This window comes from Globicephala melas, chromosome 6 (assembly GCF_963455315.2).
Source record: "Globicephala melas chromosome 6, mGloMel1.2, whole genome shotgun sequence".
In the NCBI taxonomy this organism is placed as follows: domain Eukaryota; kingdom Metazoa; phylum Chordata; class Mammalia; order Artiodactyla; family Delphinidae; genus Globicephala; species Globicephala melas.
The window spans coordinates 72108822-72132758 of record NC_083319.1 but is presented as its reverse complement, the minus strand read 5'-3'; positions in this window follow the sequence as shown (position 1 = coordinate 72132758).

Sequence of the window (23937 nt, the reverse complement as noted above, 5' to 3'; positions counted from 1 at the left end):
AATGGTCTCAGGCACACTTCCATATTCATATTGTTCTTTTACCAGTTAATAAGATAAAATTCTCTTTCGTCATTATAATTCTCAACGGAAAGACATTTTTTCATAGAATAAGGCTTTAGTTTCTTAAGTTATTTAATAAAATGAGACAGATTTGGTATCATGAGAATGATGTAATAGACAAATTATTTACATACTATTTTGATTGTCTAAGTCAAGTAATAAAAGAATGAATTCAGATTTTTAAATGATGAATTTTCAAATGAGAAAAAGTGACAAGAAAATTTGATTATCATGTAGCATATAGTATAAGTATAATAAACTCAAAAGAAGCAGTGCTATAGCATCGAAAGTACAATTCCTAGTATCATACATACCAGTTAGAAGGTTATCAGTAAACACACAGTAAAAGAACTTTTCATTACATTTTGATAGTAATTAACTCCATTAAGTTGGTAGACCCATTAAAATAATTTAGTCATTAAAGTACCATTGTTAAAAAGGTACCTAAAATGATCATGATGAGAGTGACTATGTTATAAATGATAGTTTATTAAATTTAGAGTCAAAAGAATTAAGTGGACAATAAATAAAACATGGAACTTGATAATACATTTTCAATAGTAAACTTTGGCACCTTGGTTTCAGCAGAAAACAAAGGTCTGTGACACTAAATAAATGTTATCTCAAATGCTATTGTTTTGCTGTTTTGTTTGTATTTAATTTCTACATTTGTTTTGATTTGAAGTTTAATTACAAATTATAAGCACAAGGGGTTTATGCTGAGTGTTATGTGATAAAATTTTAAATAAACAGTTGGTGTTTGTTGAAAGTTTTTCCTAAAAGGGGACACATATTACTGATGTTTAAGAAACACTGCCCTGCATGAAAAAATGATGAGGGTTTACATTAAGATATTTAGGGAAAGTTTGGTAATGATACTATACCATTGCTGGGAAATTGAATAGATAAATTCATTCTTTTACTTCCAGCAAAAAATATCTCTCTTTGGCCACCTATAGTATATCTGCCACTGTTTTCAATATCAAAGATACAGAAATAAAAGTCATAGTCCTGCCCTGCAAAAATATAGAAGTTCCATATGCTGAATATTAGCAATATGAAGCTTAGCCCACGTTGCTCCAGGATTTTATCCCAAGGTTGCCTCAGAAATCCCAGGTGATCAGAAACTCAAGAGAGTATTTTCATCATTTCTCTCTAAATCAGTGAAAAATTTTATCTGCTAGTCACTATTTCCTTTATAATATTAAAAACACAAAAGGTGATAGCCCAAAACAGCCTTCAGGTAAGCTGAAATATTTACTAAGCCCTAACACTTCCTCCAATCTTGAGTATTCCTAGGAGATACACAGGTAGCCAAGTACAGAAAATCACAGCTCTCTTATCCAGCCAAGCAGAGCCCATGACTGTGCTCAGATAAATGGATATTTGTCTCAAAAACTGATTTAGTTTATGCTCACGTGAAACTTATGTTTATGTTAAATAACATTTACAAATATATTCATTAAAGTATTTGAATGAGAACTATTTTCCCTTTCTATTTTAGTAAATGTGGGCTTTGATAAACATTTTAAAGTATAACAAAGGAAGAAAGAGGAGAGGGAAGAAAGAAGAAAAAGGAAGAGGAGAGAGGTAGGGAGAAAAGCCAAGGAGAGAGAAGGAAGGGGAGAGAGAGAAGAAGAGTGACACATATCAGGAAGGGAAAGTTCTTATATCTAAATAGACATATCTTGAAAGTATAATCATATAAAATCCTCATCATCTTCATCTTTGGACTGGCAGAGCAAAGACGAGTACAGTTATTTGTTTTAAGCTATCACTGATGACATTTTCTTGGAGCTCATATCCAATCTTACCCGAGTTCTGGTCCTTGTCACTTGCTCTTAACATCTCTGTTTTCAGTTTCCTGATCAGAAAAATGGGCATGAAAAGGAATCTAACTCATAGAAAAGGTGAAAGGATTAAGAGTTGATGCATGTAAAGCACTTCGACCACCTCCTGGCATGCATGTGGTGAGTGCTAAATTTGTGTTTATTATTATCATTATATTATTTATTGAATGGCCATTGTGAACAGAACACCATCCTGGTGGCTAAACTGAGCTACTAGAAAATTGGCAGTCAACCCTCCTGCCCTCCAGGGACAAGACACACTGCTTTGGAACCAACAGTGTGATGAAATGTTTTATAAGGTAGCTCGAGTTGAACTAATTACCACCTACACCCATCTGTGCCATTTGGTTCCTTGCCAAAAAAATTACATGTTATTATATAGATATGGGCATATTCTTTCATAGGTTTGATTTAAAATAGTTGTTCCAGAGGCTTATCTGACTAGAAACTGCATCAGAATCTCCTGGGGAACTTATGAAAAATGTAAATACCTAGGTCCCACCTCCAAAGAACATAGATCTAGAATCGTTAAACATTGTACAAAAATGCCATTTATGTGCATATTACTCATCCTCAGACACAGAGCATGCAGAAAAATGGAAAGCATTCAAATTTACATGCTGAAGAATACCCAGAACATACATTCACGTTACTTAAGTGGAAAGGAAATGACTCCATATCATTTTACGACTCACAGGGCACTGCCTGGCCCAGGCATCAAGAGGCAGCGGCTTGTAGTGAAAGCTCTGCAGCCAGGCAGGCTGAGTTAAATCTGGCTTCTCCACTTAGCAGCTGTGTGAACTTGGCAAGTTCCTTAACCTCTCTGTGTCTCAGTCTCCTCCTATGTAAGAGAGGTATTATAATCATAGAGCTTATCTCATTTGTTGCTGTGCAGATTAAGTACAATAAATGTAAAATACTTGAAACACTACTTGGCATACAGTATACCCTCAATACATGTCAGTTATCATTATTAATATCGGGAATTATTATTAATCTAAGTCCATGACAGTCAGTGTGTGCTTGAGCAGTAAGGGGTTTTCCCCTCTTCTATTTATATTTTCAGTAATGTATTAAATTAGAAGCCTTTCTTTTGTAGCTGTTCCTGAAAGTAAGCTGTCAAAAAAAAAAAAAGAGTTAACATGGAAAAAAATATTTCAGTAGCTCAGGAATTAATCTTTCCAACACTACCTATATTCTTTTTAATCTGTTGTGTTTTAAAGCAACACAGGAGAGAGAATTGCTCAGCAAATACCAAGCATTTTTTATGGGCAATTTCAAAAAATCCAAAGAAAAACACAAAGAAATGTATCTAAAGGGATGAAAGTAGAGGCAAAAATCAGTGGAATGGAAAAGAAATTAATCAATAAATCACCCTTTAGAATGAATTCCATTTTCTCTGTATAGATTTGTATTAAAAACAAAAAAGGGAAAACAATCTGTTTGCTAAAAATACACATAAAGTCCTACTCATCCTTGCCTAATAGATTCCAAAGAATTCACATATCCTCTTTGTTAATATAGAAAATTCCTAAATTAGACTCTGCCTAAATTAACAAATGGGAATTGGAAATCTGGGGGTAGTGAGATTACACTCTGTATGAAATGCTCCTTCACAAACACCCTCCACACTTCAGGCCCATAAATTATTAATGTGCGTTATGGTTGTTAGGGGCAATGTATGGAAATGTATCCAGATTCCAAAATCCCAAATAAAAGTAAATGGTTAAAAATGAAAGAGAGAGAAGGAAGGAGACCATTATATTGGTTTGGTGAGAGTTGACGCATCTCTACTACTCCATCAGCATTGATTTTAAAGACCTGAATGACATACAGATGGATGAATAATTCAGATTTCATTTATTAGTCCACTGACCCTACACATGGCTTCATAAAAATGAAAATAATGTTATTCTCCCTCTTCATCCTCTGTAGAATAGAATATGCATATGTAACTGGGTAGAATGTTTTTGATGTAGTTTGCTCCAGCACATTGTATACACATATATTTGCATGTAATACATTTGGAAGCAATGTTGAGACAAACAATTTCAATAACGTGCTATCACCATAAAGGAGACCATTTTGCCTCCTTCTGGTAGATGATTTAGGTCTGTGAAAAAACAATGCTGATTATCATGTAACAACTAGTTACCTGGCAATTAGAAACTAGACAGTGTAGCAATACAGTTCTATGTCCTTAATCTAGGATTGGCACAAAGGGAATTGTCACCAATGCATCTGCAGGGTTATATCCTAGAAGATTACGAGTTTTCTCCCATGGACTGTTCTAAGAGTTTAAAGCCTTCACACTAAATTTTCTAGCTTGGGAAATAGAGTAGTTGGTGACGCTATTAACCAAAATAGAGATTCTAGGGAAAGAAACACAATTGTTCAGGGTAAGACAGACTGAGTAAGATCATTCTTTCAACAGGCTGAGTTTGAGATCTCTTTGGGGCATCAATAAGAAGACTATTAGGAAGTTGAAAAATTTTCTGTTATGGGGGCAAAAATATTAACTGTTTACATTGCTGAAACCATTCGTTTGAAAGTCACTTTATATAAAGTAATATTAGGTAATCTGTTATTTCCTTTTTCAGTGGGTACTGTCTCACTACCTTCTTTGGTTTAGCTCCACTTAGCCAATGTTCAGTAAGTATTTTCCAATAAATTATATGACAGTATTAAAATTGAAGTTTTGGCTATGACCCTCTGACAATAGTTACTAGATATCAAAGGCATTTGTAATACAGAATGTCCTGTAAGAGTTTCAAAATAGATGTGTGAAAAATATATGAGACTCTTAGTATAAGAGAATTCTTACCTCCATTACAGTTGTATAAAAGGGCCGAAACAAAAATTGCCAAAGAATTGTGCATGATGCTCTTTTTCTTGAGAGGGTGCTACTCTGGTCTCCACTGACCTCCAGTGGGTGGAGGTATTGCCTTACAACATGGGTGGAGAGTTTAATATGTGTCTCCTACAGACCAATGAACTACTAATTAGGAGGCTGAATTCATGAGCTAGTGATAGCAGACTAGAAGACCAAGACTTATAAATAACGACACTCCCAGAATTTTCTGAGACAAAAGATCTATGAGTATTTCCTGTGGGCCAGACATGGCCTTTAAACCCAGCAGAAAAAAAACTGGTGGTGGGCTTGTCACATCCTATCCACGGGACACTTAAAGGACAAAAATTGTTGTCAACAGAGGGGTGTTAAAGGTATCCCCAGATTCCCAAAGAATGAGGAAGGAATAAACAAGACACTGAAGATGATTTTATCACCCTCAAAAGAGCACTGCAAGTGAGAATTCTCTCAAGATAAACAATGTGCCTGTGGGGTACACCTCATCTAAGAAGTGTCAAAACTAGATCACCACAACTATACCAGGCAAATAACTATGTCCCAGCTCTCTTTACCTCATTACCCTCTCAGCTTTCACCCCAAAGAAGCCAGAAATCTTGATTCATAAGATGGGTAAGGGGAAGTAGAACAGTGAGCTAAAGGAAAGATGTTGACATCTTTCCCCTATAAAGGCTTCCCATTTGCAACAGGCCCAACATAGAAGAAAAGAGGAAAAGCCTCAACCTTCTATCACATTTGGGGTTATACTTTAACATGGGAGAGAACACTGTAATTAGGGAATTGGGAATTCTTTTCTGCAACTTAAAATTACTGCACACCTTTATATTTCCTTAAAGTGAAGAGAGAAATCTTACTGTCTGCCCAAATTTTCATTCAGGGTCAGGAGCAAAACTAGTCCCAGTAAGCAGACATAAAGGAACTATGGAAGACCAGATAAGCTGCAGTGCTTGTGCAATGTCCTTGTTACCATGACAATCTCCTAACATGATCAGAAGTCAGAGGACTCTTTTTTTTCTTTCTTTCTTTTTTTTTTTTGCCATACGCAGGCCTCTCACTGTAGTGGCCTCTCCCGCTGCGGAGCACAGGCTCCAGACGCGCAGGCTCAGCGGCCATGGCTCACGGGCCCAGCCGCTCCGCGAGATGTGGGATCTTCCCGGACCGGGGCACGAACCCATGTCCCCTGCATCGGCAGGCGGACTCTCAACCACTGCGCCACCAGGGAAGCCCAGAAGTCAGAGGACTCTTGAGTGATCTGGTCTACTGCCCACCCCGTGCCATATCTTCTGCTCTAGCTTTCTTGATTTACCCAGCCTCTGCCCACATACAAATGATACAAGATGAGTATTTTGCAAGCATGCCCTTTCCTTTTTTTTCCAGTTCCTATTAAAAAAATATTCTTTAGTGAATTTAAATCTACTTCTGTGAACCTTCTATCATGTTGCCCTTATTCTGCCTTTTCTAGTTACACACAATAAGGTAAGTGCCTCTTTCATCTGATTGCTCTTAAGGTTCTTGAAAATAGCCATCATTATACACTTTTTTTCCCAGCCTACTATTCTCCACACTAAACAATTCTAGTTTCCCCTGATCTTGTTCAGTTCTTTTCCCCACTTCCACAGACAAATGTCGACAGGTTAGGAAGCTTTCCATCTCTCCCCAAGAAAAATGAACAACACTTGTTCTGCAACCATGAGCTATAATGAACATTTTCATAACGTACTGATATACTTTATAAATTTAAGATTTTTGATAAAATGGTAGATCTCTGGAGTTAACAGTCAAACACCTGACTTCTTTATGAGAACAAACTACCAGTCCTTCTATTCTCATATTCTGTGTGGGACTTTCTAAAGTAATGCTCTTGGCCTCTTGCCCTTCCCTTACTCATGCATCCCCAGAGGATGTGAGTTGCCAAGTTCACGAGTGATGACCATTGCTTCAGTTTTTATAACAATAATCTATTAATAGGTCATAAGCAGTGGGGATTAAGTCTCTTCCCTCTCTGCCCAATACTAAGAAAAAACAATGACTTGGAGAAAACAAAATTTTCCTAGGGATAAACTGTTCCAAGAAGTAGACTGACAATAAGGCAAGAATGAGGAATGGTTGGTGGGGAAGAAAGAGACTGGAAATAACATTTAATGGTCATTTTCTAAACCATATTCTCCAAACAGAATTAACTGTGATACTTCCATCAGATTTTATTAAATATTGGTGAAGAACAAATGGGCATAATTTATTAGCCCCTAAAATCTCAGCCTTTGGTCCTCTGATTTGGTGTTTAGGAAAAAAAAGATCATGAATTGCATTTGGAGAGTGCTTAAGGACTTAGACTTCAGTAAACTTGGGCCACATGGGACTCTGACATTGATTGGCCGTCATAGCCAATTGTGGCTAGTACTTGTTTGCTGAAGTTAGTTTTAATGGGTTGGGGTGCTTAGAAAATTCAAGATAATAAGGCATAATGTGTGGTCCTCAGCAACTCACCTTGAAATATACAGGTACTGTTTTTATATAAGCAGCACAGCTGAGGCAGATTTAATTATATAGCAAAGAAAGTCTTTGTGTAGACAGGCTTTTTAAGAATTAGGAGAACAACTTTTTACTACATCTTTTTCTCAGTGTGATTTGCAGAGGAGGAGGCCAGGACTGCAAAGGCAGTTGAGTTCTACCAATGCCACAGAGTACTAATAAGGCTCTAGGTTCACTGCTCGTGCCAGGCCTAGGTAGAGAACACCATATCCACTGTCCCAAAATCCCTCCTACAGAGACAAAGTAAAATAATAAACTGGCAAGAATGAATTTTATAGCTTAATTTCTTTCATCTTTTAATGCAAAATCTCAAGACAATGTGATTTGGAATTTTAAAGGCTTGGACTCCAACTTCTAAGGGCTTAAACTTGCAACTTACTATAAATTTTCCAGAGAGAAATTAAAGTTCAAAAAGTAAGAGTGAATTTATATTAAAATTTGGGGCACCTCTATAGTGTTGGCCTTGAATTATTAGTATAACTTAATGTTGTCAAAAACTCATTTTAAAACTTATGTTGACCTATTCTGGACTACATGCCTGAGAATTTTGCAATGATAACTAAAGGGCAAGTGAATTTTCATTCCTGAGTATAGTGAAGTCATGATATGATTTAATCAATATGCTGTTCTAACCCATTTTTGAGATTTACAGAGGCAAAATTCACACCAATAACCAGAAGTTCAAGGAGAATCCTTAGAAGAATAATTGTTAGTATTAGGGGAGACACCTCATGCAAATGAAAGCAGAACTTACACTGGCTTAATATTCCAGGCAAATGGGTTAAGAGAAGCAAGAGCTAAGAATGTGGAAAATAGCTCAGAAGAGGACCACTTATCCCTCCCCCCCATTCCTCAGGTTTCCATGTGGAGTCAATTTACTGAAGCAACACTCCTGACCACTTTCCAATGTCTTTCTTATCCCGTTACACCAGAGGAGTAAGGTACCTGGCAGATGAAAGTTACCCGTGGGTCCACATTTCTCAGTTCCTAGGATTTAATCTACGAAAAGACCCAAATATTAATGATTTGGTCTTTTTCATTCCCTTTCTGCCTGTGACCATGAGAACGTGATACTGGATAAATGTATCTTTTCTGGAGAATCAAAACTTCTCTCAGATACGCTGTTTCTACAGCTAGAGGGAAAGTAGAAGGGAATAAAGGATTAATTATAATATCATCTGATCCTTTTGTCTAAGCCAAAATGAGGGCAAAATAAACAAATAAAAAAATGAGAAACATGTCCTCACCAGACATGCAGTAAGAGAAATGATAAAGTGAGTTCTTCAGGCAGAAGAAAAATAACCCGCAGCAGGAAGCATGTAAATTCAGGAAGAAGTAACAAGCAATGGAAATGGGATAAATCAAAATATATCAACTCAAAAAAAGTATCACAATATAATTAATAAGTATAATTAAAACACCTGACAACACAAATTGTGGGCAGCAGGCGGTAAATGAAGGTGAAATGTGTCAAGGTCCTAAAATTATCAAGGAAGTGGTCAAAGTAATCATTTTTATTAGACTGCATTAAGCTAGGACGAATATTGAAATCCCCAAGTTAGCCAGTAAAATATTAGGAAAAAAACAAAACCAAAAATATTGCTAACAAATTAGTCAAGGAGAAAAACAGACTGATAAAAATATTTAAATACTAAAGAAGAAGGCAAGAAAAGACAAAAAGGGAACATAAACAGGTAGCCTAACTAGAGATAAGTACTAAGATTGTAGGAACAATAAACACACATGTAAGTAAATACTCAAGGACAAGTATATTATTATTAGACTGGATAAAAATGTCAAACTTTATGACATGCTAGTTATAAGAAAACCACCTTAAATATACAAATTACAAAAAATTGAAAATAAAAGGATATACATTAACCAATCATAAGATTGTATAGCTATAGTAATATCAAAAACAGATTTGAGGCAATAAATGAGATAAAGGAAGACATTTCTCAATGATAAAGAAGAATGGTAGACCAGGAAGGTATCGTTTTCAATTGCATCAAATAAATCATATACATAGGAATAGATCCAATGATAGATTCAGAAGACCTCTTCAGTGAAAAATCTAAAATATTATGGGGAAGAAATTTTTGAATCTAAATAAATAAAGAAACATAGACTGGTCATGGAGTAGAAGGCTCAATATTATAGAGATATCAATTCTCCTCAGATTAATTTGTAGATCCAATGAAATCCCAATCCCAATCCTGAAAAATTTTTTTGAAGACACTGACAAGTTGATTCTAAAACTTACATGGAAAATAAAAGGCCAAGAATAGCTGACATGGTGTTGAAAAACAAAAAAATCTGTAAGATTTACCCAAATATCAAGGCTTATTATAAAGTGATAGCAGGTTAAATAGTATGCTGTTGCTAAATGCAGTTTTAAAAATACCAATGGAACAGAATAGAAAGATAAACAGACACATGAGCTAGAAGAGATAGTATAGACACATACCCACATAAATATGGTACTCTTGTCTATAACATAGGTGATGCTACAGTTCAGTGGAGAGAAGATGGTTTTTTAGTAAATCATCTGGGTCAGTATATATTGAAAACTAAATTTACTCTCACACTATACACAACTATCAATTCCAGGTGGATCATAAACCTAACTGTAAAACATAAAACAATAAAGATTTTAGAAAAATACTTTCAAGAACTTGCATATGCTAAAATTACTTAATAAGGACACAAAGCACTAACTGTGAAGAAAAATGATAAACTGGACTATATTAAAAATTTGAAGATTTAATGAGACACCTTTAAGAGAGTTAAAATCATGCTACAAAGTAGGAGAGAGTATTTGTAAGACATATACCAACAAAAGATTAATATAAAAATATATAGAATTCCTATAAATCAGTTAAGGCAATGGCAGAAATGTGCAAAAGACTTCACAAAAGAATATCTCTAAATGGCAATAAGCATACAGTATAGTGCTAAGTATGATTATTTATAAGGGAAAATAAAAATAACCATGAAACACTCAAATATTCATAGCCAATTGATTTTTAACAAGTGTGCCAAGACGATTCACTGGGAAAGAGTGGTCTGTTGAATAAATGGGCTGAAACAACTGGATATCCACAGGCAAAAGAATGAAGTTGGAACCCTACTTCACACTGTATACAAAAATTAGCTCAAAATGGATCAAAGATCTAAATGGAAGAGCTAAAACTATAAAATTCTTAGATTAAAAACACATGTGCAGCTGGGGACTGATCAAGATGATGGAGTAGGAGGACGTGGAATTCACCTCCTTCCACAAACACATCAAAAATACATCTACATATGGAACATTTCTCACGGAAAACTATCTGGAAACTGAAAGACTCCTATACAGCCAAGACTGTAAAGAAGATTGATATGGAATCAGATAGGAAGGGAAAAGAAGTGATCAGGTTGGGACCTGTGCTTCTGGGAGGGGACTGAGAGGAACAGGGAGATCTGCCCTGGGGAGTAAGCGGTGCAAGCCACACATTGGGCACCCCAGTCCTGGCATCCAACACAGGGAAGGCAAGCCCCCTTGGTTGCTTGGAGGGCTGCTGGGACTAACAGGAGGGCTGTGGGAAGCCTACGTGTGAAGAGTGCGTGAATGCTGCCTTGCTCCTGAGGCAAGGCAGAGAGGGTGGATTGAGGATGACTCCAGTGCCTGCCTGGTTTCCCATGACTTCCCTGGCACGTGCCCAGTCTAAACTAAGCAAATGCTCCATCCCCGCTTACTTCACCTCACAGGTCCGCACTGGAGTGAGAGCTTCCATGACTAGGGAGAGACCTTGGCCATGGGATGCAGGGGCGACTCGGACCCAGGGTGGCATCTGAGCACAGCAGGGACAGCCATTGCTGGTGCTTACACAGGTGGCACATCAGCGTTCGACCCAATATCTGATGCTGGTTGGACCTCCACAGCCTGCCCTGATACATACCAAGAGCCCATGCAGGCCTTGCCTGCCTGGCAGCACGAATCCACAACAGGACGGGGGTGGCAGTGGCTGGGGGAGTGATTGGCTGTGAGGGAAATGGAGACTCAGATGCAGGAGGGGCTGCCATTGCTGGTGCTTGCACAGGTGACACACTGGAAGCAACCCAGACCTCTGTCTGTGGCTGGCCTGAGGCTGCCCACGTCCTCTCATGAGCTGAGAACCTGCATGGCTCCCTCTTGCTCCAGTACTGCTCCCCTCTGGGACAAGAGTGCTGGTGCTGGGAGAAGGGAGACCACACTTACAGGGAACAGACCCAGCTTGCCTGACCCTCAAAGCTACTGCTCCATCAACTTGGGATCTGACCCTGCCCCTGATAGGGAAGTGATGGCCACTGAGCAAAAGGGAGGCCCCATCTCACAGCTGGCTCTGGCCCTAGTTCCTCCATCTCCAGCCCCACCTTATACTAAGGTGAAGGCTAACAGCACACCCTGAGGAAAGACATGACTTCTGTTCACATCAAATCCAAATCTCCCACTGAAAGCACTGGGTACACACAGACTATATATAGAGACACTCACACATAAGGATACCCCTTCAAGGCTGCAGTAGGTAACTGTTTCACCTCAATTCCTAGAGACAAAGTTAAGCAACATGAAAAGACAGAGGGAACTGGTCTCAACTGAAAGAGGAAGAGAAAAATTCTGAAGAAATTAAAAATGAAACAGAAGTAAACAATTTACCAGATAAAGAATTCAAAGCATTAGTAATAAGAATGCTAACTGAATTAGGAAAAAATAGATGAAAACAGTGCAAATTTTAACAAGGAAACAGAAAACATCAAAAAGAATCAGTCAAAACTGAAGAATAACTGAAAAAAGGCAAATGTCTACCAGCAGCAGAATGGGTTTAAAATATTTTATGGCAATGTTCATGCATTCAAGCACTGTAGACAGCAACGAGGATGAGCAAACTACTGTTACATGCAACAACATGGATGAATCTCACAAACATACTGCTGAGAAAAATAAGCCATGCATAAAAGAATGCTGACTATATGATTCCATGAATATAAATCTGAGAAATAGGCAAGACTTGCTTAAGGTGTTAGAAATCAGGATGCCTCTTAGGGGCATATGGTAATAAGAAAAGTGCAACACGAGAGGCCTTCTGAAGTTTTGGCAATGTTCTCTTTTTTGATCTGGGCGCTGGCTACAGGGATCAGTTAATTTTATGAAAATTGTTAAGGTACATATTTATGTGTGGGGCACTCATCTTTATGTATATTATACTTCAGTTTACAAAGTTCAGGTTAAAAATAAAGAACAGAGTCAAGAGAGAAAAATCACGTATACACGAATATTTAATATATATTAAAGTAGCATTTCCAATCACTTGATGACTTTTTTGGACCAGAGATGAGAACAATAAGACTTTATGGGGAAATTTATTTGGTCATGGTAATCAGTATTAAAGATTTCCCTCCAAATTGAATAACAATAATACTCTTGTAATAGCTGACAATTTCAAGTGTTTTTAAGAATATCGGTCATATTTTCCTATTTGATTCTTTTATTACTATCTATGACCATGATATTCAATATCACTGATCTTCTCCTGCTAAAAACTTAGCAAGTCTCCAAACTGGATATGTGAATAAGGAGGCTTGATTTTTGTTAGTGACTCTATGCTTGGCCCTGGCGATTACCACAGTCTATTCTAGATTTTCTCATACAGTTCAAAATATTAAGGAGACTGAGATCAGAATTATTTGCCTAAGGTTTTAAGAACCTATGTGAAAAATTGGAAAATAATTTACTCATCTCCAGTCTTGAGGGTGTTTCCATGATTTCTCAAATAGTAATAATCAGTATGATTCCATGTTAATCTATATATGTACAAAAGAATTTAAAATTCCATTTAATCCCTGTCTTTAGAATCAGCTACTACTTCCGATCATTCATGCTTAAAGTAAATAATTTTGATATTTGTAATATTATAAGCTGTGCCTCTCCTTATGGGGATAAAAAAATCTTTTTATTAGCTACTAAATTTTTTACGCTGGTAGGAGTCCACAACATTTTTCAAGGCTGAATTCAGTTCCAATTCCCTGCCTTCACATTAAAGCCTACATAAACTGCTCCATATGAATAGTTATTTAATATTTTATTAGAGCTTTTAATTTTACTATCCCCTCAGTAACTTACTCCCCTGCTTACTAACGATATGGTCAAGAAATTCTTCCCAAGAGCTAATATGAATTCTCCATTCTTTGTTTCCTACCATTCTAAAAAAATTTGTTACATCTTTCCTATGCCCCTGCCCATTCTTCTCTAACACCCTTCCTTTATGTTCTCCTTCCCATTTCTAACACCAACTGTTCCCATAAATTAGCTAGCAGAAGCTGCCCTAACTGAGCACAGCACATATGCTAAGATCATCGGCGTAGAATCAGAAAACTGGGTTCAGCCTAACTCTTACTATGAGTGTAATTAAAAAATTTTTTAAATTTAATTTTATTTATTTTTGGCTTCATTGGGTCTTTGTTGCTGCGCGTGGGCTTTCTCTAGTTGCAGCGAGCAGGGGCTACTCTTTGTTGCGGTGTGTGGGCCTCTCACTGTGGTGGCTTCTCTTGTTGTGGAGCATGGGCTCTAGGCACACAGGCTTCAGTAATTGTGGCTCGTGGGCTCAGTAGTTGTGGTGCACGGGCTTAGTCGCTCTGCGGCATATGGGATCTTCCCGGACCAGGGCTTGAACCCGTGTCCCCTGCATTGGCAGGCAGATTCTTAACCACTGTGCCACCAGGGAAGCCCATGAGTGTAATTTTAAATTACTTAACTTCTGTCAGCCTTATAATAATCTTACAATAGAAATAATAATAATATCTATTCTATAAGGTTATTGTGTAGATTATGTGATACAGAGTATGAAGTAAACCAATGCTTGCTTGTACTAAAAGCTCAATATAACACTATTGTTATAATAATTATAACACTATTATTGTAGTAGTTAAAATGTTTTTGGTTGCAAGTCAATAAAATAACTAGATTAATTAAAAAAGGGGAGAGCAGGGTAGAGTATTTGAAGGACACTTGGTGGAAGAATTCGAAAATCAATGCTTTAGATACACAGCAATTAGGGCCACCCAGGGGCCACAGCTGCAGGGGTCTAGTGTCATCAGCATTAATGGCACACAACCTGAAATGTGCTCTAGGTCTTCATTCCAAGATTCAGATTCAAGGAGATAGCATCTTATTACTCCAACATGGTTCAGGATATTTAGTACTCCTGCATCCATGAGCCAAGAACAGGAATCCACAGACACCACCACTAAAGATCCACTGCTATGTAGGAGGCTAGCACCAAGCAAAGGGGCATTGGGCAGCCACTCCTGCTGCTATCTTCCACTATTAGAACAGCCACTAACTACTACTCTTACAACTTCTACTATTGCTGATGGCTACATCTCCTTTTATTATTATTGGCAAGCCACTCTCACACTTCCTCTAGAGTCAGTTAAAAGCCAGATAGTAAGTACTACAAAAATCCTGGTCCCACAAATCATGCAGGGTTTGGAATTGTCATTGCTGCCCTTGGTGATACCCTAAAGAAAGACAAGAAAATCACATTAAAAGATTTATTTGGAAGAATTTAAGTTTATCATTTTTAAAAAGACATAATTCTACTCACAGGCTTGAGTGCAGCTAACTCACCAAACCTGAAAAATATGCATAACAATGATAACTAGCTTTCAGAGACTTTGTTATGCCCTCTAATTTGCACATTATTTCTGACTTTACCTAGCACACTCTAAACAATGTTAGATTTATACTCATTTCTGCCTCTACCTGGCACAGTACTGCAAATATGTGTTTATAAAGGGATTCAATTAAAGTAGATTTAAATGATCCAATTTCGATTAAATTATTTAAATCATTATTTACTTAAACAAGTAAATTGCCATGGCTATTGATGGCATTTCTTTGGGTAAATACCGCCAAGCACATTCAGGCAATATTTATCTGAATAAACATTCATAAACAAACATTTACCTGAATATATAACTATAAGATATAATCATAATTAGGAAACTATAATTAGGAAATAGGAAATTAACATGATTGATCTAGTATTGTCTTTACTATTTCTCCTAATTGAAGGGCACCTTGCTCGTGCGCTAAGGAAAAATCCTCTTTTGATGGATTAATCCTATTAAGAGCAGCAGCTAAAATATAGGGGAAAAAGAATTAGCAGGTGAATAAGAAATTATTCACAATAGAGTATACAGATCTTCCTTGATTTGTGATGGAGTTACATCTCCAAAAACCCAGTGTAGGTTGAAAATAGTCTAAGTTGAAAAAGTTTTTAATACACCAATTACCGAATATCATAGCTTATCTTAGCCTACCTTAATTTTGCTCAGAACACTTGCATTAGCCTAGAGTTAGGCAAAATCATCTAACACAAAGCCTATTTTGTAATAAAGAGTTGACTATCTCATGTAATTTATTGAATACGGTACTGAAAGTGAAAAACAGATGGTTGTATAGGTACAGAATGGTTGTTAAATGAATCAGTTGTTTACCCTCATGATCGCGTGGCCAGCTGGGAGCTGTGGCCCACTGCCTCCGCCCAGCAACAAGGGAGATATCATACTGCGTACCCACTAGGCCAGAAAAGATCAAAATTCCAAATTCCAAGAACAGCTTTTTACTGAATGCATATTGCTTTCGCACCACCATGAAGTTGAAAAATCCTAAGCCAAACCATTGTTAAGTCATGGACTGTCTGTACACATGTTGGTAATGGAAAAAGCATAGACTTTGTAGTCCAGCAACCCTGGGGTTCAGTCCTACTTCTGCCATTCACTTGATGTGAATTCATGAATCAATTCCAAAATTTGAGCCCCAGTTTCTTCATCTGGAGCATAGACACAATAGAACCTACTTCCAGTTATTACTCTGAGAGGACAATGCCTAAACAGTGATCAGGGTCTAGCATGGAGCATGGCACACACATTGATAGGTCACTTTTTTCTCCAAAGGAAAGTAGAAACCAACTTATTTTGCAATTGACAGAAGGTCAAATAATATGTACAATTTAACCCTTTCAGCAGCACAAAACAAGTTATGTTAAAATAACATTCAAGTTTTTTATTCAAAAATGTCAGGCATGGCATCTCGTTTGATTCCATACTGAGAATGCAAAGGTAAAGACGAATTTAAAGATGCAGATTAGTCAAGAGATTTGCTCAAGTCCAAATGGAAGTCTGGGGTCAAGTCAGAAACGAAAGCCCAAATCTCCCGACTTCAGCTGTGTGCTAGGATGTACTCTTCACCTTAGCTCCAGGTGGCACCTATTCCAGGGTTCTGGGTGCTTGCCATACATTAGCCCTCCTATCTGTACTTGAATATCAGAGCAGCAGCAAACACAAATAGGTAGAAAATCAAAGCTATGCACTGTGTTCAGAGCAGACAATGTGTTTCTTGTGTAAAAAACAAAGTCAAAACTGTGTAAGCAAAAAGAACAAACAACATACTGAATAAAGGAATCTCGGTTTCTGGAGGAGAAAAAGAAAGATTGTGTATATGGAGGGAAAAAAAACGCCCTAGTGTAGTTTACCTTGCCAGTACAGCATGGGCCAATCACCTCTCTATTCTGATGTCTTTTTAATCACCCTATCTCAATAGAATAGCTTAGTTACAACTAAAGAAGTCAATAGACTCTGGCTATGTTCTAGTTGAAAACATACAAAATGGGGAAATGAAGGAAAAAAAACTAGGCTATTTTCCCCAAAATATCTATGGAAATCATGCTGCACAGCTCCTCAAGAAAAAATAAAAGAGGATTATTCTTAGGTGAAAGGAATCAGGATGAGGATGAAAGAAAAATAAGCGTAGAAAAGAAAGGCCTTTCACAGGATTTGTACTGCACATGTGCACTTATTTTATTCAGAAGGGTGTTGCTACAGAACCCAGCAGGGGTAAACCATTATTTATCTCTGGTTATTAGCCAAGCCTAAATTGTGTAACAAAAATAACAAAAGATTTTCTTTACATCTAATTAGACATAAAGGCTAGAACAACGTTCTCGTGAAAGGATGCTTTTAAGAAGCTTTTTTGGAATTGAAATAGTAACAACATTTGTTTTGTGTGGTAAACAGAGCCTTTTGGCAGTGCAGTTGCTTTCATTTTGAAACTGCCAAGAATTATTTGCTTATCTATGGAATTTCAACTACTTTCCCTGCCTGTGAGTCATATGGATACGAATCTAGAATAAATGGGGCTGCATTGGAGAACACTGGGGTTTACTGTGGCCATCAGGCAACTCCCCCTACACACACACACACACACACACACACACACACACACACACACACACACGTCAGGTACTCACACTACCCGACTAGGAGCAGAGGGTAGAAGACGAAAGAGAATGTAAAAGAAGAGAAACAAGAAAGACACAGAAGTATCACCAAAGGAAAAAACAAATGCAATGAAGGAAGGACAGGAGAGAAAAGGAAGGAAGAGCAATGTCAGAGGGAATGACAGAATTCCTACCTCAATGCAAAATTGAGGTAGAAGGGAAAAGTGTCAAAAATTAATAAAAAGGAAGAAGGAAAGGGACAAATGGGAGAGGGTTGGTAGACCAAGGAGGAACATAGAAAGTGAAGGGAATAACAGGAAATAAGTGGGAAAAGGCTTGGAAAGACGTTATGAGGCAAGAATAACCTCATATAACTTGGAAGGAACTGCAAAGTTGTCTAAATGATAATGGTTTTTGACAGTATGATATGTATTTATAGCTGCTTCCAGCTCTCTCTGAACACTATATAGGATTATCCAGATTTTCTGGGGTTTATCAGCACAGGCATGTAGGATTAACAGCCTGATGAAGTAAAGAATTATTCTCCAATCCAGTCCTTAGGCTTGTATAGCACTCTTCCCTGAGTAGGGTACATAAAATGCAATAACCAAGGGAAAGGAAAGGGTGTATAGGTGTGTATAGACATTCCCCAACTTACAGTGGTTCAACTTAGGGTTTTTTGACTTTACAATGGTACAAATTTGATATGCATTCAGTAGAAATCATACCTCAAATTTTGAATTTTGATCTTTTTCCAGGCTAGTGATATGCAGTGATACCCTCTGGGCAGCTCCCAATCAGCCACTTGATCATGGATGTCAACAACTGATACACTTGCAACCATTCTGTACCCATACAACCATTCTGTTTTTCATTTTCAGTAGAGTATTCAATAAATCACATGAAATATTCAACACTATTATAAATCACATTTTGTATTAGATAATTTTGTCCAACTATTTATTGGCTACTATAAGTGTTTTGAGCACGTTTAAGGTAGGCTAGGCTAAGCTCTGATGTTCAGTAGGTTAGGTGCATATTTTCAAATTAGGATGGGTTTATTGGACAATCCCATCTTAAGCTGAGGGAGATCTGTGTATACATTTATCTATCAATATCTAAAATTCTTTAAACTAGGCTTGAAATATAAAAAAGTACTAGGTTCAGAGAAATTCATTAAATTAACAAGTATTATTTAGCACCTACTATGTGTCAAACTCTGGGAATTCAGTGGAAAGAAGTGTAGACACAGCCTCTGTCTCCCAGAGCTGAGAGTCCAGAGTGTGGAGTGTGGTAAATGGTAAGTCACAGGAAGTACAGAGCTACAGGGAGCAGGTAACCAGAGACCCAACTCAATTCAAGTGGAAAGTAATAAAACTGAGTCGAAAACTTAAAGATGATTGAGAACTAATCAGGCAAAAACAAAAAGAAGGGAGGGGTGTTATGAGGAAACAAAGGGAATGTTCAAGACAGAAGGAGTAACAGAATGAAAGAATGGTCTTTTTGCTTTACAAGAAGTCTCTCTCTATGCCCATTAGCACAACGTATGATGCAAGTGTCGAGTTACGATGTTGTAGGGAAAGCAGAGCCATGTTGTGAAGGGACTTACTTGTTTGCTGTGGATTTAGGCCTTTATAATCAGGACAATACAAAGCCACTGAAACATTGTTCAGTGGGAATTAACATTACCAAATTTTTACTTTCTAAATATCACTCTTTGGAAAGTAGATGAGAAGTAGGCAAGACTAGTGTCAAGAAGTTCATTTAATAAGTTCTTACAAGAAGCCATATAATAGGAGAGGGTGGTCTGGACCAAGGCAGGAGCAATGAGGTGAGAGACAAGGATCTGGATTCTCAAGATACTAATTTGCAGAATCAATGAAATTTGGTAATTGACTAGAAGTGGAGAGATAGAGGTGATGTCCAGAGGCAGTGTGAACAGCTCGCGAGATGGTGTTGCTTTTCACTAATCTAGGAGTAAGGGATCAAAAAGAGAATTGTAAGTAAAGAAGTCAGAGGAATGTCAAACTTGACACCAAGAGGCATTAATCCTTAGTGACAGTTTTGTAAAATGAACTGAATAGTCCTGTGCAAGTTTCTCCCTTTATAGTCACATATTCATTAAACACATTCAATAAAGGTTTATTGAATGAATGATTGAATTCCAGAATGGATGTGAGGGAATAAACAAATGAATAAGTTCATGAGTAAATGAAGTAGTAAATGGATGAGACAAAATTCATGGAGGGGGGAAGGCAATGGGCATGAAAAGATTTTTTTCCTCATCAGCAGGGTGGTAAATCTTACACTCAAAATGGAGTCAGTCTTGCAATTTCAGGAAGTCTAATACTCAAGATGCTCAGTGCAGAGCAAAGATAAAATCCACAAGAGAAACAGTACTGAGGCCTGATGAAGCTCCATTTAAGAATGCAAACAGAGGTTTGCATACTTTATAGGTATTCATTTTTTCCAAGGAGATGAACAGTTATAAATAATGGTATCCTCGTTAATGCTTTCAAAGAAGCCCAGTTTAGACTTCAGATTCCGTCATAATGAGTGTTGACTTCTATCTTACTACATCCTTAGATATGTACATGCTTATTTAATGATCATTTTAGTATGATTTGTAAAAGACAAATAAGGTAGCAAAATGGTATCATTTCACCCCTGGAATCAGAACTCTCTGGGAGTTTTAAGATCAAAACTGTGAAAACAAACAGCAAGATGTAATAAAAATTAATTATTTGATGCTGCATTTTAGCACCTCTCTGGCCACACATATATGCACACACTTATAAGTGAGAGTGGAGAAGGGGCGCCAGCTAGTGTATGCTAACTTACCGGATCATCACCTAAATGAGCTCTTGCACCCTTAAACGGTGCTTTCAATGCAACTCAGACGAACTCATTTCTCACTCAGTTGTAAGCATATTTAATAATTCAGAATGGAGACAGCTCTAGTACTAAAGGATAGGATGCTTTGGCTGATAGCAATATCAATATGTAAGGTAAGAACTTCTTAACCTGTCAGAATAGCGCATAATCTTAAGAGCTCATGACAAAACGTGTGGCTATGAGTCAAAGCAGAACAAACTTGACTGTCCTTAGGCTTAAATTATCCTGTTAATTTCTATATAAGATGGAATTTTTATTAATATGGCTAAAATTCCATTCTTGGTTGTTCAAAACTCCCAGAAATAAAAATTTTAGTTCTTAAATTATTAGCTATTAGAGAAGACATTCAAAACAGAACCTAGAAAGGATTTACCCTTATTTCATCATGATACATTATTTAACCTTTACAGAACTTTTCCTCTTCATTTTAAAATCTTCTTATCTTGGGGGACTATTGGAATTGTTAAATGCTTTAGCACATGTAAACATTTAACAAACATGATACTGACCCATATAAAGTATGCAATAAAGGCTAACATAACTGATGTTTAATCAGGCTGAACTCTATGGAAAACAAGACAGGAACACTTTTTCCCCCAACTAGTTCCTTCAAACATGCTGGAGTAGATCTCTTTTCTGGTCCTAGACAACACCTTGAGTGATTCCTTTAGCTTTCTGGTCACTTTCATTTACGAGAAAAAAAAAAAATCACACTTTGGCAACTGAGAATTCACTTTCAGATATTACATAGCCTAGTCTAGTCTAAACCAAAACTGCAATTTCATACCCAATTCAGTCTCTCCTCACATCACCCAGCCTTAGAAACCTCTATGGAAAGACAGGCTTTTACTCTTCCTTGTTCTTGGACTTTTTCTTTCCTACTTCTTTTATTTGCCCCTCCTTTTCCTCTGGGATGCTATTTGGTCCTCTTCCTCCTGCACTATATTAGGACTCGGGATGGGGGTATGGGGGTGGGAAACAAGCATAAAGTGCTGTTGTAATCTGACCGTTTGTTCCCTCAGTGTGGCAGATGCCCAAACACCTGCTTTCTTGCAGAGCATATTCCCAGCTCTTTCATAGGCCCTGCAGTGACCTTCCTACCATCCAATTTCCTCAAGCAAGCAAAACAATAACCACCTGACCTCTTGCAACACCCCACTGTTCATCTCTTGCCTCCAGCAGATACTCTAGAGCTTCAGACTGCTGGAGATTCCTTGCCCAAGCAGGCTGTCCTCACGGGCACAGTTCCATCAAACTATCTTGAGTCCAGATACCTTTTAAAGTATAAAACTCATGTCTTCTTGTCAAACCAAAACCTAAAGATTCCATCTGCTTCTCACTGCCCTCCTCCCATGGCCTGCTGTCACAGACCACTCCACTCACACTCCCAACTTGAGAATTCTCCAGGCAGGAGCCAAGAACCAGACTCTTTATTCACATACACTCTCAAACTCTCAGAATGCATGTCAAGCACTTCTAAGAACTGCCTTCCTCATTCTGCTCCTGTCTTAGATAAAGCAAGTAGATTAGTCTCTGTAGCTCAGCAAACACCCAGCTCGGGTGTGAGATGCCATTTTCCCAGCTTGCAACCTCCTCCAAAAACCATAAAAGATTTTCTTGGAGCCTCCTTCACTTGATTTGAAGGTAAAGGAGAAGAGAAAAACAAAAATACTTCACCCCTAAAGCTATTACTCCCGACTCTTACAAATTTTTTCTTCATTTTCTCGGTTTTGACTACATAGGTTGAACAGTGAGTGAGAAAATTTAAATGATCTTCTTAAATCCTAGAGGTGGTTTCTCACCCATAGCATTATTAACACTCTGGATAAGATCTTTTTTCTTTTGTTTGAGGAGGCAGAGCTGTACAGTGTAGGATATTTAACAGTGCCTCTGCTCCCTACTCACTAGATGCCAGAAGCTTCCCTTCCACTTGAGGTATGACAATCAAATATGTCTCTAAACATTGCCAAATAGTCTTTGGGGGCAAAATCACCCCAGCTGAGATACACTGTCCTAGAGGTATGGTAACCAGTTGCAGCTGGGTGTTCTCTTTAGCATGTGGAGATATTTTTGTTTGCTTTGGGGTCTGACCTGAAATTTTGAGACAACAGAAAAAATCCATATAGTTATACTAGTTCCCCACCCCCTAGCTCCATTAATTTAGTGAACATTCACTCTTTATTCACTAAATAAATCTTCATGTTCTGCTAGGTACCAGACAGTGTCACAGGTATTAAATGAGACAAGACTCTACACCTGGGACTTTACAGGTTGGTGATACTAGAAGCATCACAGAACATTCAGCAGATGGACAATATGATTGAAGTGGTGACCAAAGGAGACTACCTGGGCATCATTGTGTATGATGAAAACAGAGGGAAATTTGAAGCCTGGAAAGCCAGGTAGGATGCAGTTGCCATAATAAAACAAACAAACAAAAGAAATTTAAAGGGAGTAATGATCTGGGTATGACTCCATGTAATGAAGAGCAAAGAATAAAACAGAATGAAGTTGAAAAAAACATTGATGGAATTTTGTAAGTGGTTGGATAGATGGAAGTAAGAGAAGAAAGAGATAAATGTCTTCTTCGATTTCTTTCATGGGGATTATCACAGTTTTTCCTTGCAGATATGGGATTGTTGGGATAAAAAAAAGCAAAAAATGTTAGGCAGATGATTGTGGGGAAAAACAAGAGTTTTCATTGGGTTTTTGGATATTCATATGTGGTGATTTTGATTTGAGGTTGGATTATTCAAGGCTATTCTGTGTACAGAAATTCAAGGTGACAATCTCCCTAGAAGAGATGCATTGGTCTTCACCTCATTTTTCTCTGAAAACCTTAAGATAAACATAAGTGAACTGGTTGATCTTTCAACGATGTTTTGAGAAAAATAGCTCATTACCAACTCAGAGTCACAAACTAGCATCCAGACCATCCAACAATAAAACCCAATCTTTAAACCACCTCTGATGACTTTACCTAAGCAGAGTCAGCCTATCCTTTACAGACAGGAGACATAACTCTTCACAGGCCTGTAAGATGACAGATATTTTAGAACAAAAGCCTAAATAACTAATTTAAAAGAAGCTTTTCTTTTAAATAATATGGCAAATGGATAGCACTTGTTAAAACAACAAGGTTCCAAATATAGTGTAAAAATGTTACTCAAGTAGCCATAGGATTGCTTAGCTAAAAAATATTTAAAAATTAAAAATTTAATGGAAATAGAATTTAACCCATTTCTTCTTCCTGCCATTTCTCCCTTTGTTCAATTGCATTTTCTCAAATTTTAGATCAGGAAGGTTAAATTGAAGAAACTTTTGCTCTTTGGAATTGAACCTATTACCTCATTATCCCCTCACCTTTCTGCCAATCATTCTACAGCTCCCATGATGGTTCCTCCATTTTTTATCTCTCTCTTGCTTCTGT